This window comes from Lolium perenne, chromosome 5 (genome assembly GCF_019359855.2).
Source record: "Lolium perenne isolate Kyuss_39 chromosome 5, Kyuss_2.0, whole genome shotgun sequence".
Lineage (NCBI taxonomy): Eukaryota > Viridiplantae > Streptophyta > Magnoliopsida > Poales > Poaceae > Lolium > Lolium perenne.
In genome coordinates this window covers 44895534-44914730 of record NC_067248.2, presented here as the reverse complement: position 1 = coordinate 44914730, position 19197 = coordinate 44895534, and the positions used below count along the sequence as shown (strand labels likewise).

General features: G+C 43.9%; 1 pseudogene; it reads right to left on the bottom strand.

Annotated features, from left to right (window-relative positions):
- Window positions 1-634: 634 nt before the first annotated feature.
- LOC127304460 (phospholipase A1-Igamma3, chloroplastic-like) lies at window positions 635-1543 on the bottom strand (annotated as a pseudogene).
- Window positions 1544-19197: the final 17654 nt, after the last annotated feature.

Here is a 19197-nt window from a genome sequence, read left to right as displayed (position 1 = left end):
TCAACCGCCGGCGCTGCTCAAGGCGGCGAATGGGGAGCGGGGATTGGGGAGAGGAGAAGAGGCGGCTCAAGGCAGGGGAGGCGGGGATTGGGGAGAGGAGGAGAGGCGGGGATTGGGGAGGAGCACACGATGCGTCAACGCCGGGCCGGGAGGGCTTTTAGCGACCCATGGATAAAATGTGGGTTCGCGCGAGGGCCTCGCGCCCTGGACCGAACGGACGGCCGAGATCGCGCCACGTCAGCTCGATCGGACGGCCGAAAATCCAAAACGCTGTGAGAGCTCCATGAGGGTGCAGCAATCATACCGTGGGATGCCGCCATCGCGGATCGCTAGCAACTCATCAACCCTGCCCGTGCCATCGAGTTGACATTTTTCGGTTGCAAGAAAGGAGGAGGCGATCAATCGATCGATGACGGAGACAAGGGGGTCGAGGGGGGCTGCGCCCCCCTATGCTCAAGATTTTCTTTTGAACACAAGTCATGGCAACTCCTTATTTGTGTGATTTTAGCTAGTTCTGCTCCCCTCATACTAACATTACCCCCCTTATAGTATATTCCTGACTCCGTCCCTATTCGTAGTAAGGATGCCAGCGTTCTCATGTCCTCCGATGTGATCTTACTTTTTTCTGTACGACATCCTCCTCTACGGCTCTACGTGCTCCTGCCCGTTCTGGCCTTCTATGTGCTCGCCTTAGTTCAGCTCCACAAGTTGAAGCCGGTCGTCAGCCATCGGCAAGTCTTCGCGCTCCCGTTCTGGCAGAGCCCACCACATAGATAAATCATCACGCACGAGCCCCTTGTTCACCGCCGGCTCGCACCACGACTCCGGGAAGCGTTCCTCTTTGTGCAGCATTCCACATCGCTTGTTCTTGAGCGCCACATCACGCCGAGGCAAGCCTTCCTGCCAGAACGCGCCGTCGGTGCCCTCATGGCCATCCAGCAGGTGTAGGCGCAACTCTAGGTTGAGGATACCAAGCGCGTCGTAGGAGGGCTTAAGGGGTTGAGGTGTGCCGAATTGGAAACGTCGAGGACTACCCGTCGCCGAGGTGCATCCTGCGGCCGGCCAGCGCACACAGATTTCCCAGCACATCGGAGACCGGGGCGTCAAGCACAGCTCTGCAGGACGCTCGGCACCAATGTCACAGTGTCGTGCTTGAAGACAAGGCGTAGGACGCCGACGCCACGCCACGTGAGACCGTCGCAGAAGGCCCTGTTGCCGATGCACGGGGCCGATAAGGATACGGCGCGGACCGACACGTCCGGGTGTGCGGCGGCGGCACCCCTGGTGGTGAGCAGGGCCAGCGCGCCCCCGATGTTGCGCCCCGTGAAAGTGAACCGGACCTCCTCGTCGAGTGCCCTGACGTGGTGAAGCAGCCGGTCGAGCTCGCCGGCAACCTGCTCGCGCGTGCTCCTCGCGTCGTATTTGTTCCTGCGTTCTTGGACGCGCACATGTCCTGGAACCCCTTGACCACCATGGCGCCCTTGTCCCTTCCGTCGTCGGCGTCGCCAGTCTTCAGGTTCATGAGCCACTCCTCCACTGCCATCATGCCGCGCCACGCGACGACCACGTCTGGGTGCCCGACGCGCCCGGACAACCTGGTGGACGTGAGATGTCAAGGTACGAACAGACAGTCATATAGCTATACTACATGGGGAATCCCTCAGAGAGACACATCTAGAACCTCATCTTCTCCTACGGCATGGCCTTTGAGTGGCGGCGGGTTCGCCATCAGCCGCGCCCTGACCGCACAACTGCCGTGACTGGGACGTGGTCATCGCGTGGTAAACCTCATCCGATGCCGGTGCCCAAAGAAAGGATTTGAGGATATTCTCATCTAGATTAGCTGAGGTTTTTTTTGAAATTGAAATAAGCAGAGGCTTTTTGCGAAATTTTTAAAGTTGGGCCGTGCATTTTTCAATCATGGCAACGCCAAGTGTCAATCTCAGAGCGATTTTGTATGAATTTGCACATGCTATGCAACTTTGTGTACCACGGGAACACACTTTGCAAGTTTTTGTATGATTTTGCACATAAAGAACAAGTTTTTGTATGGGTGGTGCAATTACCTCTTTTTTTTATGATATCATTTTGGTCTGAATAAAATTTATGAAGTTTGGTCAACTGTAGGAAAAAAATATCAACGTCTACAATATCATGTCGACTCCATATTACTGGAACAATCATGAAATATATTGTAATATTTAAGAATTTTGTATTGTGAATGTTGATATATTTTTCTTAATAGTTGGTCAAATTTTATAAAGTTTCACTTTGAGTAAAACTAATACGCAATGGGAGGGAGGAAGAATCTCTTAACAATAATCCCTCTGGTTGTGTATACAAGACCACTATCTTAACTTTAAGACACCAAGAAATCAAAGTCAACTAATAAATATCATAAACAATTCATTATGTATAAAAACGTGTTCCATGCTGTATAATTGATGCAACATCCGTATTGATGAGCACCATCGTACGAGGTTGAAATCAAGTGGGGAGTAAATGTGGTGGAAGAAGAACCATTTTTGTTCAATATGGTTGTACCATTGGAAATTCCCTGGTGATGCAATGCGATTTTTTTTAAGAAAAAACAGAATGGAACTCAATAGAGAGCTCCAACTTTACCCCTATGTATTTTAAGGAACACCAAAGCATTGTAACAAACCACACGGTTGCAAATTGCCTATATATATACAGTGATGGCTCGGGAAGGCCATATTTGTTGGATATATCACGTGCCCCTAGATATACCTATTCTTGATTTTAATTTGACGAACAGAAAGAACACCTTACACTAAGATGTAACAAACCAAATGTATGTTGGATACTCTATGCCCCTGGATATACCTAGTTCCATACTAAAATGCAAAAAAGTTGAAAGTGGATATATTCAGAAGGCCATGTATCTTGGACATCACATGCCCTTTGAATATACCTTGTCTCCTTCAGATGTTTTATATTCGGCTAACAAAAGAAACATAGTGGGAAAGAAAGTGGGTGGGGGAAGGCAAGATGTCATTTACCAAAGGCTAGTCACACTATACATAGTGTCATGGGGCATCAAGAGCGGGGGAAACCGACGGGAAAGTGTGGAGGGAAAGAAAGGACATGAAAAATCATTGTTTTAAAAGTGTCAAACCCTAGACACTCATCAAAAGTTGGGTGGAAAAGCAATGTTCGCGTGTGAGAAGGTGGCGGGGAGATTTATGAATGTTTGCCAAGTGTCAACCCTGAACACGTGTCAAACAGATGGCGGAAATATTTTAATTGCGCGTAATAAGTATCAAAGCCAACTTTTCATTAGGGGACACTCGGCAAAGAGTGACCTTCTCCATGATGTTGTCGGATATGTGAGTCTGATAGCCACGAGTCCAACTAGTTTGTTGACTATGGTCAATTTTTTGAAGTGTTTTTCACCTTTTGCCAAGTATTGCTATTTGTCGACTGTTTTTACATTTATGCTAGTGCACCGAGCGTCGGCTATTTCCTGAGTGTTTTTTTGTTTACCTTGGCATCCTAGCCCTAGGTGTCATATATGCTAGTAAGTATGGCTCCCCAAACGAGGGAGTCATACTTAAAATTCATGAGCTCCAACACAACTAGGAAACATGATATTGTCGGCGCACCTATTTTGATTATCCCCGGTGCACCAGAGTCTGCCGGTGGTAACGATTTACCGCCGGCGCACCTGCCTGGTGCGTCAGCGGTACGTTTTTTCAAAATTCAAAAAAAGCCAGATCTAGATCTAGATCGGGAATGTAGGTCCTGTCGTCAGGATTTAGGTCTGTTCGTCGGGAACCGTGGCCTTGTGGAGGAAATGGTCACCGGAGCACGATGGTGGTGGTGGTGGTTGCTGGAGCATCCCAGTGGTGGTCACCGGAGCATGGAGGTGGTGGTCGCTGGAGGAGGTCATGGAGGAGTCAGTCACCAGAGCATGGAGGAGGTGGTCGCTGGTGCCGGAGCTTGGAAGACGTGGTCGGAGCATGGAGGATGAGGTCGCCGAAGAGCATGCACCATGGGCCCGAGGAAGTGGAGGGAAAGCGGAGGAGAAGAGAAGGTGGCCGAAGGAAGAAAGAGAAAGAGGAGGAGGGGGAGGAGGAGGAGGAGGAGGAGGAGGAGGAGGAGAAGGAGAAGTGAGAGATGAGAAGGGGGAGTGAAAGGGGGAGATGGTGAGCTGGCTGGTTTGGTGTATATACTCCCTAAGTTACCGCCATCGCACCAAATAGGTGGCGCGTCGGGGGTAATTTTTTTATTTTTTCATCAAAATCTAAAACATGGAAAAACTCTGTTTTCCTTTTTAATTTTTGAGAATCTAAAAATTGTCTAAACGCCTGGAGGGAGTTGAAATCAGATGTAAAAGCGTAGATACACTTTCATATAAAAAAATACTTTCATCGGAGGTCGTATACAACCAGAAAAGCCGTTTTACTGAGACATGACCCCACTTTGCGTAATATCTCAAATTCGTGTTTTTTTATTTTTCCTTAAAACTAGATGACATAACACACATAACACATTGCCATCACGAAGGATTTTTTTTTTTTGAATTTCTATCATTTTCTATGATTGTTTTGAAAACTGAAAAGGCGTTCGGGGGGGGGGGGGGGGGGTGGGGGGAAAATGGAGGTTCCACCTCACCGGCGGTAAGATCTGCTACAATTTCCTCCCAGCCTGAACCTTGTCGACCATTACCCCCGGCGCATCAAATTTGGGGTGCACTGGTGGTATGTAAATAGCACCGATGTAACTAAAAAGTGGTGCAACGGCGGTAACCCTTGCGGCTATAGGACTTTTCCTAGTAGTGCGTGGTGTGGTCAATATGAAGGTATGTCGCTCTGACACGGTGTTGGCATCATGAACAAAGGGTCAGATCATGAGTTGTTTTTAAATCATGTACATTTTGTACTGATTTTTTTAAAATAAATTATATGTTTTGTATTTTTAGAAAAAATTGAGGGTGTCGAACAAAATCTTCTAGCGCTGTACATTCATCAGATAAGGCATCATTTTAGCATTACAAGGTTGTCTTTATGTTGCCAAAATTTTGTAGAGAACTCTTGATTTTTTTGTCTAACGCTATCCGCGCTATCCGGATCTGTCTGAACCCATGCTACGAAAAAACATTTCTCGCCTGATTGGAAACCAAAAAAAAAAAGCATTTATTTATATTTAAGAAATGTGGTTGTATCCTAGGTCTTTGCATGAGTTAATGCACACACACCTATATATTTGCTGGAGCCAAATGACATTGCCCACCGCCTTTCTAGCTTCATTTACTAGCTAACTTCTATTTAGGCATAGATGTTATGTTTGATGGATGAGCGATCTCCATGAAAAGTGTTCCACTGCCTTTCTCATGCTAAGACTAGGAGGCATCAGGACCCCATGTCTTACTAATTCTAATCTTGATACTAATTTACTTTCTTAGCTTTTAACACTGAAACATTCAGCTGAGACAGACTGTCTCTCTGAAAGTTCTAGACGGCTGAGGTCACCGACTGCATGATATTGTGAAGCAGCATCTCTGTGCGGTCCACCATTTAAAGTCCACTCTATTACTACAAGTGTAGAACTCGCCGTTCCTGGTAATCTGGTATGCTTCACGGTTTGTTGAAATGATCAGAGATAATGTGGTGAATATTACCAGGAGAGAACAGCAAACATGACAAATTAATATGCATGATTTGGCGCACCCACACCAGGAGTATTAGTATGCACAACTCCATGTGCATGTGCAATTATGCTACTTTTTTGAGACCTAAGAGCATCTCCAGCCGCGTCCCCCAAACCGCGCCGGATTGAGCGTTTGGGGGACGTGTTTTGTTCGTGCCGCCTTTGGGGGACGTCGCTCCCCAGCCGCGTCCCCCAAACGCCGCCCCCAAACATTTAAAATACTTTTTTGGGCATTTTTATTTCAATTTCCACAAACTAATACATAACTGGGTACGTGGTTTCCACAAACTAATACATAGTTGGAACCGTGGTGGACACAAATATAAAATATTGCAAATAAACTAAACCTAACTAGGCCGTGCATCGGAGGTTTCCTGTGTTCGCTGCTAAGAAAGAACACTCGAGGGCACACCCAGTCACCTAAACTGGAAAATCCAGCGGGAGGATGGTGCCCTTGTTGGTTCTACCGATGAGGCGAACAGGCAGAAACCTCCGTGCACGTATTCGCTGCGAAGAAACAACACTCAGTCGTCCTCCTCGTCGGTGCTGTCATCGTGGGAGTCCCTGTCGCCGTGGTAGTCCCGGCGGCAGCGCCTCTCGTCGAAGACCTTGACGCTCATGTCCATGTTGCCGAAGTAGGAGAACACGAGGATGAAGCCGGCTTCGAGGCTGTGGTGGCGCGTGAACTTCTCCCAGCCGATGTTGAAGTACATCTTGTCGCGCGCGTCGTAGATCGCGTCGACGATTCACCGGTAGTAGCCGCACGAATGCTCCCGCAGATGCATCTTGCGCGGGCGTACGCCGCCGACGTACTCGACGAAGGAGTCCGGCAGCCTCTGGATGCCGCGCGGGTCGCCCTTGAGGACGAGGACGAACTCGAACAGCACGTCCGGCTCCACGTCCATCTCCGACGATGAAGACGACGGCGTGGGAGGCTGATACGTCTCCGACGTATCGATAATTTCTTATGTTCCATGCCACATTATTGATGATATCTACATGTTTTATGCATACTTTATGTCATATTTATGCGTTTTCCGGAACTAACCTATTGACGAGATGCCGAAGGGCCAGTTGCTATTTTCTGCTGTTTTTTGTTTCAGAAATCCTAGTAAGGAAATATTCTCGGAATTGGACGAAATCAACGCCCAGAGTCTTAGGATTGCATGAAGCTTCCAGAACACCCGAGAGCCGCCAGAGGGGGGCCACAGGCCCACCACACACCAGGCTGGCGCGGCCAAGGGGGGGCCCGCACCCCCCTGTTGTGTCGTCGCCTCGTTGACCTTCTGACGCTGCCTCTTCGCCTATATAAAGGTCCCTGACCTAAAACACGAGACGAAAAAGCCACGGTACGAGAAACCTTCTAGAGCCGCCGCCATCGCGAAGCCAAGATCTGGGGGACAGGAGTCTCTGTTCCGGCACGCCGCCGGGACGGGGAAGTGCCCCCGGAAGGCTCCTCCATCGACACCACCGCCATCTTCATCAACGCTGCTGTCTCCCATGAGGAGGGAGTAGTTCTCCATCGAGGCTCGGGGCTGTACCGGTAGCTATGTGGTTCATCTCTCTCCTATGTACTTCAATACAATAATCTCACGAGCTGCCTTACATGATTGAGATTCATATGATGATGCTTGTAATCTAGATGTCATTATGCTAGTCAAGTGGATTTTACTTATGTGATCTCCGGAGACTCCTTGTCCCACGTATGTAAAGGTGACAGTGTGTGCACCGTGTGGGTCTCTTAGGCTATATTTCACAGAATACTTATTCGCTGTTATGAATGGTATAGTGAAGTGCTTATTTATATCTCTTTATGATTGCAATGTGTTTTGTATCACAATATATCTGCGTGCTACTCTAGTGATGTTATTAAAGTAGTTTATTCCTCCTGCACGGTGTAATGGTGACAGTGTGTGCATCGTGTAGTACTTGTACTTGGCGTAGGCTATGATTGTGATCTCTTGTAGATTATGAAGTTAACTATTGCTATGATGGTATTGATGTGATCTATTCCTCCTTTCGTAGTGTGAAGGTGACAGTGTGCATGCTATGTTAGTACTTGGTTTGGTTATGTTGATCTGTTATTGATGGCGTGTACAGCACACGTCCGTTGGGAACCCCAAGAGGAAGTTGTGATGCATACAGTAGCAAGTTTTCCCTCAGAAAAAAACCAAGGTTTATCGAACCAGGAGGAGCCAAGAAGCACGTTGAAGGTTGTTGGTGGCGGGATGTAGTGCGGCGCAACACCAGGGATTCCGGCGCCAACGTGGAACCTGCACAACACAACCAAAGTACTTTGCCCCAACGAAACAGTGAGGTTGTCAATCTCACCGGCTTGCTGTAACAAAGGATTAGATGTATAGTGTGGATGATGATTGTTTGCAGAAAACAGTAAAACAAGTATTGCAGTAGATTGTATTCGATGTAAAAGAATGGACCGGGGTCCACAGTTCACTAGAGGTGTCTCTCCCATAAGATAAATAGCATGTTGGGTGAACAAATTACAGTCGGGCAATTGACAAATAGAGAGGGCATGACAATGCACATACATGATACGATGAGTATTATGAGATTTAATTGGGCATTACGACAAAGTACATAGACCGCTATCCAGCATGCATCTATGCCTAAAAAGTCCACCTTCAGGTTATCATCCGAACCCCTTCCAGTATTAAGTTGCAAACAACAGACAATTGCATTAAGTATGGTGCGTAATGTAATCAATAACTACATCCTCGGACATAGCATCAATGTTTTATCCCTAGTGGCAACAGCACATCCACAACCTTAGAACTTTCTGTCACTGTCTCAGATTTAATGGAGGCATGAACCCACTATCGAGCATAAATACTCCCTCTTGGAGTTAAGAGTAAAAACTTGGCCAGAGCCTCTACTAATAACGGAGAGCATGCAAGATCATAAACAACACATAGGTAATAGATTGATAATCAACATAACATAGTATTCTCTATCCATCGGATCCCGACAAACACAACATATAGAATTACAGATAGATGATCTTGATCATGTTAGGCAGCTCACAAGATCCGACAATGAAGCACATGAGGAGAAGACAACCATCTAGCTACTGCTATGGACCCATAGTCCAGGGGTGAACTACTCACTCATCACTCCGGAGGCGACCATGGCGGTGAAGAGTCCTCCGGGAGATGATTCCCCTCTCCGGCAGGGTGCCGGAGGCGATCTCCAGAATCCCCCGAGATGGGATTGGCGGCGGCGGCGTCTCAGTAAGGTTTTCCGTATCGTGGCTCTTGGTACTGGGGGTTTCGCGACGGAGGCTTTAAGTAGGCGGAAGGGCAAGTCAGGGGGCCACACGAGGTGGCCACACAATAGGCCGGCGCGGCCCAAGCCCAGGCCGCGCCGCCTTGTTGTGTCGTCGCCTCGTGGCCCCACTTCGTTTCCTCTTCGGTCTTCTGGAAGCTTCGTGGAAAAATAGGCCCCTGGGCGTTGATTTCGTCCAATTCCGAGAATATTTCCTTTGTAGGATTTCTGAAACCAAAAACAGCAGAAAACAGCAACTGGCTCTTCGGCATCTCGTTAATAGGTTAGTGTCGGAAAATGCATAAATACGACGTATAATGTGTATAAAACATGTAGATATCATCAATAATGTGGCATGGAACATAAGAAATTATCGATACGTCGGAGACGTATCAGCATCCCCAAGCTTAGTTCCTGCTCGTCCCGAGCAGGTAAACGATAACAAAGATAATTTCTGGAGTGACATGCCATCATAACCTTGCTCATACTATTGTAAGCATATGTAATGAATGCAGCGATCAAAACAATGGTAATGACATGAGTAAACAAATGAATCATAAAGCAAAGACTTTTCATGAATAGTACTTCAAGACAAGCATCAATAGGTCTTGCATAAGAGTTAACTCATAAAGCAATAAATCAAAGTAAAGGTATTGAAGCAACACAAAGGAAGATTAAGTTTCAGCGGTTGCTTTCAACTTATAACATGTATATCTCATGGATATTGTCAATATAGAGTAATATAACAAGTGCAATATGCAAGTATGTAGGAATCAATGCACAGTTCACACAAGTGTTTGCGTCTTGAGGTGGAGAGAGATAGGTGAACTGACTCAACATAAAAGTAAAAGAAAGGTCCTTCAAAGAGGAAAGCATCGATTGCTATATTTGTGCTAGAGCTTTTATTTTGAAAACATGAAGCAATTTTGTCAACGGTAGTAATAAAGCATATGTATCATGTAAATTATATCTTACAAGTTGCAAGCCTCATGCATAGTATACTAATAGTGCCCGCACCTTGTCCTAATTAGCTTGGATTAACACTGATCATCATTGCATAACATATGTTTCAACCAAGTGTCACAAAGGGGTACCTCTATGCCGCCTGTACAAGGGTCTAAGGAGAAAGTTCGCATTGGATTTCTCGCTTTTGATCATTTTTCAACTTAGACACCCATACCGGGACAACATAGACAACATATAATGGACTCCTCTTTTAATGCTTAAGCATTCAACAACAGTTAATATTCTCATAAGAGATTGAGGTTTTATGTCCAAACTGAAACTTCCACCATGATTCATGGCTTTAGTTAGCGGCCCAATGTTCTTCTCTAACAGTATGCATACTCAAACCATTTGATTGTGAAAACCGCCCTTACTTCAGACAAGACGAACATGCATAGCAACTCACATGATATTCAACAAAGAGTTGATGGCGTCCCCAGGAACATGGTTATCACACAACAAGCAACTTAATAAGAGATAAAGTGCATAAGTACATATTCAATACCACAATAGTTTTTAAGGCTATTTTGTCCCATGAGCTATATATTGCAAAGGCGAATGATGGAAATTTAAAGGTAGCACTCAAGCAATTTACTTTGGAATGGCGGAGAAATACCATGTAGTAGGTAGGTATGGTGGACACAAATGGCATAGTGGTTGGCTCAAGGATTTTGGATGCATGAGAAGTATTCCCTCTCGATACAAGGTTTAGGCTAGCAAGGTTGTTTGAAACAAACACAAGGATGAACCGGTGCAGCAAAACTCACATAAAAGACATATTGTAAACATTATAAGACTCTACACCGTCTTCCTTGTTGTTCAAAACTCAATACTAGAAATTATCTAGACTTTAGAGAGACCAAATATGCAAACCAAATTTAGCAAGCTCTAGGTGTTTCTTCATTAATAGGTGCAAAGTATATGATGCAAGAGCTTAAACATGAGCACAACAATTGACAAGTATCAAATTATTCAAGACATTTTAGAATTACTACATGTAGCATTTCCCGATTCCAACCATATAACAATTTAACGAAGAAGATTCAACCTTCGCCATGAATACTATGAGTAAAGCCTAAGGACATATTTGTCCATATGCAACAGCGGAGCGTGTCTCTCTCCCACACAATGAATGCTAGGATCCATTTTATTCAAACAAAAAAAAACAAAAACAAACCGACGCTCCAAGCAAAGCACATAAGATGTGACTGAATAAAAATATAGTTTCAGGGGAGGAACCTGATGATGTTGTCGATGAAGAAGGGGATGCCTTGGGTATCCCCAAGCTTAGACGCTTGAGTATTCTTAAAATATGCAGGGGTGAACCACCGGGGCATCCCCAAGCTTAGAGCTTTCACTCCTCTTGATCATAGTATATCATACTCCTCTCTTGACCCTTGAAAACTTCCTTCACACCAAACTTCAAGCAAACTCATTAGAGGGTTAGTGCACAATCAAAAATTCACATGTTTAGAGGTGACACAATCATTCTTAACACTTCTGGACATTGCACAAAGCTACTGGACATTAATAGATCAAATAAATTCATCCAACATAGCAAAAGAGGCAATGCGAAATAAAAGGCAGAATCTGTCAAAAACAGAACAGTCCGTAAAGACGAACCTGGAAGGGGCACTTAACTTGCTCAAACGGAAAAACTCAAAACTAACGAAAGTTGCGTACATATCTGAGGATCACGCACGTAAATTGGCAGATTTTTTTGATTTTTTTACAGAGACTTCTGTACGAATTCGTGACAGACAGCAATGCTGTTTCTGTGCAGCAATCCAAATCTAGCATCAACTTTACCATAGAGACTTTACTTGGCACAAAAACATGATAAGGAGAGGTTGATACAGTAGTAAACAACTTCCAAGACTCAAATATAAAGCAAAGTACTGTAGTAAAAATATGGGTTGTCTCCCATAAGCGCTTTTCTTTAACGCCTTTCAGCTAGGCGCAGAAAGTGTGTATCAAGTATTATCGAGAGATGATGCATCGACATTACCTTGGGTGTTGGGAGTTGCCTCAACTATGCATTTTATCTTATCTATGTGAGTTTCAGAGGTTCCCTTTTCATTACTCTTAGGCTTGCTATTCTCATTAAACAAATTTTCAGGAACAATCCAGTCATAATTCTTTTCTAGTGCCCCGAATATTCCTGCGAGCTTGCAAGGTATTGATGTCTTAATATCCCCTACATCATTAATATTATTAGTGTACTTTATTCTATCAATGTCCATCTCTTCAAGGGTACTAGCAAAGTTGGTGCAAGAACCAAGCATCTTATATTTGATAAAGACTTTTCTAGCCTCTCTTGCTACACCACCAAATTCTTTAAGAAGGGTTTCTAAAACAAAATCTTTCTTTTCCCCTTATTCCATATCACCAAGTGTGAGAAACATGTGTTGGATTATAGGATTAAGATTAACAAATTTAGTTTCCAACATGTGAACTAAAGAAGCAGCAGCAATCTCATAAGTAGGAGCAAGTTCCACCAAGTGTCTATCTTCAAAATCTTCAGTGGTACTAACATGAGTGAAAAAATCTTCTATGTTATCTCTCCCAATTATAGACCCACGTCCTACCGGTATGTCTTTTAGAGTGTACTTAGGAGGAAACATGATGAAATAAACAAAAAGTAAATAAAGTAAATGCAAGTAACTAATTTTTTTGTGTTTTCGATATAGAGTGCAAGATAGTAAATAAAGTAAAGCTAGCAACTAATTTTTGTGTGTTTTGATTTAGGTGCAGCAAACAAAGTAGTAAATAAAATAAAGCAAGACAAAAACAAAGTAAAGAGATTGGATTGTGGAGACTCCCCTTGCAGCGTGTCTTGATCTCCCCGGCAACGGCGCCAGAAAAATGCTGGCGTGTAGTTGACGTGAGAGTTAGAAATCTTTGTGGTGTAACTTTTCTTCAGGTCCCCGGCAACGGCGCCAGAAAAAATGCTTGATGGCGTGTACAGCACATGTCCGTTGGGAACCCCAAGAGGAAGGTGTGATGCAGACAGTAGCAAGTTTTCCCTCAGAAAGAAACCAAGGTTTATCGAACCAGGAGGAGCCAAGAAGCACGTTGAAGGTTGTTGGTGGCGGGATGTAGTGCGGCGCAACACCAGAGATTCCAGCGCCAACGTGGAACCTGCACAACACAACCAAAGTACTTTGCCCCAACGAAACAGTGAGGTTGTCAATCTCACTGGCTTGCTGTAACAAAGGATTAGATGTATAGTGTGGATGATGATTGTTTGCAGAAAACAGTAAAACAAGTATTGCAGTAGATTGTATTCGATGTAAAAGAATGGACCGGGGTCCACAGTTCACTAGAGGTGTCTCTCCCATAAGATAAATAGCATGTTGGGTGAACAAATTACAGTCGGGCAATTGACAAATAGAGAGGGCATGACAATGCACATACATGATACGATGAGTATTGTGAGATTTAATTGGGCATTACGACAAAGTACATAGACCGCTATCCAGCATGCATCTATGCCTAAAAAGTCCACCTTCAGGTTATCATCCGAACCCCTTCCAGTATTAAGTTGCAAACAACAGACAATTGCATTAAGTATGGTGCGTAATGTAATCAATAACTACATCCTCGGACATAGCATCAATGTTTTATCCCTAGTGGCAACAGCACATCCACAACCTTAGAACTTTCTCACATCGTCCTGCATTTAATGGAGGCATGAACCCACTATCGAGCATAAATACTCCCTCTTGGAGTTAAGAGTAAAAACTTGGCCAGAGCCTCTACTAATAACGGAGAGCATGCAAGATCATAAACAACACATAGGTAATAGATTGATAATCAACATAACATAGTATTCTCTATCCATCGGATCCCGACAAACACAACATATAGAATTACAGATAGATGATCTTGATCATGTTAGGCAGCTCACAAGATCCGACAATGAAGCACATGAGGAGAAGACAACCATCTAGCTACTGCTATGGACCCATAGTCCAGGGGTGAACTACTCACTCATCACTCCGGAGGCGACCATGGCGGTGAAGAGTCCTCCGAGAGATGATTCCCCTCTCCGGCAGGGTGCCGGAGGCGATCTCCAGAATCCCCCCAGATGGGATTGGCGGCGGCGGCGTCTCAGTAAGGTTTTCCGTATCGTGGCTCTCGGTACTGGGGGTTTCGCGATGGAGGCTTTAAGTAGGCGGAAGGGCAAGTCAGGGGGCCACACGAGGTGGCCACACAATAGGCCGGCGCGGCCCAAGCCCAGGCCGCGCCGCCTTGTTGTGTCGTCGCCTCGTGGCCCCACTTCGTTTCCTCTTCGGTCTTCTGGAAGCTTCGTGGAAAAATAGGCCCCTGGGAGTTGATTTCGTCCAATTCCGAGAATATTTCCTTTGTAGGATTTCTGAAACCAAAAACAGCAGAAAATAGCAACTGGCTCTTCGGCATCTCGTTAATAGGTTAGTGCCGGAAAATGCATAAATACGACGTATAATGTGTATAAAACATGTAGATATCATCAATAATGTGGCATGGAACATAAGAAATTATCGATACGTCGGAGACGTATCAGTTATGCACTCTAAGGTTATTTAAATATGAACATTGATTATTGTGGAGCTTGTTAACTCCGGCATTGAGGGTTCGTGTAATCCTACACAGTTAGTGGTGTTCATCATCCAACAAGAGGGTGTAGAGTCTAGCATCTATTTATTTATTCTGTTATGTGATCAATGTTGAGAGTGTCCACTAGTGAAAGTATGATCCCTAGGCCTTATTCCTAAATACTGCTATCGCTGCTTGTTTACTGTTTTACTGCATTTATAGTGCCTGCAATATTACCACCATCAACCACACGCCAGTCCTGGACAGCAAAGCACTTTTCTGGTGCCATTGCTACTGCTCATACTTATTCATACCACCTGTATTTCACTATCTCTTCACCGAACTAGTGCACCCATTAGGTGTGTTGGGGACACAAGAGACTTCTTGCTTTGTGGTTGCAGGGTTGCTTGAGAGGGATATCTTTGACCTCTTCCTCCCTGAGTTCGATAAACCTTGGGTGATCCACTTAAGGGAAACTTGCTGCTGTTCTACAAACCTCTGCTCTTGGAGGCCCAACACTGTCTACAAGAATAGAAGCACCCGTAGACATCAAGCACTTTTCTGGCGCCGTTGCCGGGGAGGAAAGGTAAACGGCACTCACACACCGGACCCCGGCAACTAAGCTATTTTCTGGCGCCGTTGCCGGGGAGGAAAGGTAAAAGGCACTCATACTCCGGTCCCAGGTAAAGTACTTTTCTGTTGCCGTTGTGTGTGTGCTCGAAGCTATTTCCTTTAGATCCTGCAATTGCATCTTTTTGTTTCTTGTTTACACTAGTTAGGCATAATGGACAACAATGAGCTTCTTATTCTATTTCCTGATTTAAGACATGGATGGTTTGATGCAAAAATTAAAAAACCTATGGAACATATTAGTATGAACGCTTTGAACACCATTGTTGCTAATGATATGGAAAATTCTAAGCTTGGGGAAGCTGGCTTTGATGAGCATGATATTTTTAGTCCCCCAAGCATTGCGGAGAAAATTTACTTTGATGATACTTTGCCTCCTATTTATGATGATTATAATGATATTGGTCTTTTAGTACCGCCTGTTATGGAGGATAAATTTGATTATGATTACAATATGCCTCCTATATTTGATGATGAGAATAATAATGATAGCTACTTTGTTGAATTTGCTCCCACTACAACTAATAAAATTGATTATGCCTATGTGGAGAGTAATAATTTTATGCATGAGACTCATGATAAGAATGCTTTATGTGATAGTTATATTATTGAGTTTGCTCATGTTGCTACTGAAAGTTATTATGAGAGAGGAAAATATGGTTGTAGAAATTTTCATGTTACTAAAACACCTCTCTATGTGCTGAAATTTTTGAAGCTACACTTGTTCTATCTTCCTATGCTTGTTACTTTTTTCTTCATGAACTTGTTTATTCACAAAACTCCTATGCATAGGAAGCATGTTAGACTTAAATTTGTTTTGAATTTGCCTCTTGATGCTCTCTTTTGCTTCAACTACTATTTCTTGCGAGTGCATCATTAAAACTGCTGAGCCCATCTTAATGGCTATAAAGAAAGAACTTCTTGGGAGATAACCCATGTGTTTATTTTGTTACAGTACTTTTATTTTGTATTTGTGTCTTGGAAGTTGTTACTACTGTAGCAACCTCTCCTTATCTTAATTTTGTTGCATTGTTGTGCCAAGTAACGTCTTTGATAGTAAGGTTCATACTAGATTTGGATTACTGCGCAGAAACAGATTTCTTTCCGTCACGAATCTGGGCCTAATTCTCTGTAGGTAACTCAGAAAATTATGCCAATTTACGTGAGTGATCCTCAGATATGTACGCAACTTTCATTCAATTTGGGCATTTTCATCTGAGCAAGTCTGGTGCCACTTTAAAATTCGTCTTTACGGACTGTTCTGTTTTGACAGATTCTGCCTTTTATTTCGCATTGCCTCTTTTGCTGTGTTGGATTGATTTCTTTGTTCCATTGACTTCCAGTAGCTTTGTGCAATGTCCAGAAGTGTTAAGAATGATTGTGTCACCTCTGAACATGTGAATTTTTGATTATGCACTAACCCTCTAATGAGTTTGTTTCGAGTTTGGTGTGGAGGAAGTTTTCAAGGGTCAAGAGAGGAGGATGATATACTATGATCAAGAAGAGTGAAGAGTCTAAGCTTGGGGATGCCCCGGTGGTTCACCCCTGCATATTTTAAGAAGACTCAAGCATCTAAGCTTGGGGATGCCCAAGGCATCCCCTTCTTCATCGACAACATTATCAGGTTCCTCCCCTGAAACTATATTTTTATTCCATCACATCTTATGTACTTTACTTGGAGCGTCTGTGTGCTTTTGTTTTGCTTGTGAGGGAGAGAGACACGCTCTGCTAGTTCATATGAACACATGTGTTCTTAGCTTTTAATGTTCATGGCGAAGGTTGAAACTGCTTCGTTCATTGTTATATGGTTGGAAACGGAAAATGCTACATGTAGTAATTGGTAAAATGTCTTGGATAATGTGATACATGGAAATTGTTGCGCTCATGTTTAAGCTCTTGCATCATATACTTTGCACCTATTAATGAAGAAATACATAGAGCTTGCTAAAATTTGGTTTGCATAATTGGTTTCTCTAAGGTCTAGATAATTTCTAGTAAAGAGTTTGAACAACAAGGAAGACGGTGTAGAGTCTTATAATGTTTACAATATGTCTTTTATGTGAGTTTTGCTGCACCGGTTCATCCTTGTGTTTGTTTCAAATAACCTTGCTAGCCTAAGCCTTGTATCGAGAGAGAATTCTTCTCGTGCATCCAAAATCCTTGAGCCAACCACTATGCCATTTGTGTCCACCATACCTACCTACTACATGGTATTTATCCGCCATTCCAAAGTAAATTGCTTGAGTGCTACCTTTAAATAATTCAAAATTTATCACCTCTGATTTGTGTCAATGTTTTATAGCTCATGAGGAAGTATGTGGTGTTTATCTTTCATTCTTGTTGGGCAACTTTCACCAATGGACTAGTGGCTTCATCCGCTTATCCAATAATTTTGCAAAAAGAGCTGGCGCGGGGTTCCCAGCCCCCAATTAATCAACCTTCATTAATAATTCTCTTCACATGTTTTGCTCTGATTCATCAGTAAGCAACTTAATTTTGCAAATAGACACTCCTTCATGGTATGTGAATGTTGGAAGGCACCCGAGGATTCGGTTAGCCATGGCTTGTGTAAGCAAAAGGTTGGAAGGAGTGTCATCCATAAATAAAACTAAAATACATGTGTAAACAAAAGAGAAGAGGGATGATCTACCTTGCTGGTAGAGATAACGTCCTTCATGGGAGCCGCTCTTTGAAGGTTTGTCTGGCAAGGGGGTTAGAGTGCCCACTACCATTCGTTGACAACAACAAATACCTCTTAAAATTTTACTTTTATGCTCTCTTTATGTTTTCAAAACCAAAGCTCTAGCACAAATATAGCAATCAATGCTTCCCTCTGCGAAGGGCCATTCTTTTACCTTTTATGTTGAGTCAGTTCACCTATTTCTCTCCATCTCAAGAAGCAAACACTTGTGTGAACTGTGCATTGATTCCTACATACTTGCATATTGCACTTGTTATATTACTTTGCATTGACAACTATCCATGAGATATACATGTTATAAGTTGAAAGCAACCGCTGAAACTTAATCTTCCTTTGTGTTGCTTCAGTATCTTTACTTTGATTTATTGCTTTATGAGTTAACTCTTATGCAAGACTTATTGATGCTTGTCTTGAAAGTACTATTCATAAAAAGTCTTTGCTTTATGATTCATTTGTTTACTCATGTCATTACCATTGTTTTGATCGCTGCATTCATTACATATGCTTACAATAGTATGATCAAGGTTATGATGGCATGTCACTCCAGAAATTATCTTTGTTATCGTTTACCTGCTCGGGACGAGCAGAAACTAAGCTTGGGGATGCTGATACGTCTCCGACGTATCGATAATTTCTTATGGTCCATGCCACATTATTGATGATATCTACATGTTTTATGCATACTTTATGTCATATTTATGCGTTTTCCGGAACTAACCTATTGACGAGATGTTGAAGGGCCGATTCTTTGTTTTGCTTTTGGTTTCAGAAATCCTAGTAAGGAAATATTCTCGGAATTGGACGAAATCAACGCCCAGAGTCTTAGGATTGCATGAAGCTTCTAGAACACCCGAGAGCCGCCAGAGGGGGGCCACAGGCCCACCACACACTAGGCTGGCGCGGCCAAGGGGGGGCCCGCGCCCCCCTGTTGTGTCGTCGCCTCGTTGACCTTCTGACGCCGCCTCTTCGCCTATATAAATGTCCCTGACCTAAAACACGAGACGAAAAAGCCACGGTACGAGAAACCTTCCAAAGCCGCCGCCATCGCGAAGCCAAGATCTGGGGGACAGGAGTCTCTGTTCCGGCACGCCGCCGGGACGGGGAAGTGCCCCCGGAAGTCTCCTCCATCGACACCACCGCCATCTTCATCAACGCTGCTGTCTCCCATGAGGAGGGAGTAGTTCTCCATCGAGGCTCGGGGCTGTACCGGTAGCTATGTGGTTCATCTCTCTCCTATGTACTTCAATACAATAATCTCATGAGCTTCCTTACATGATTGAGATTCATATGATGATGCTTGTAATCTAGATGTCATTATGCTAGTCAAG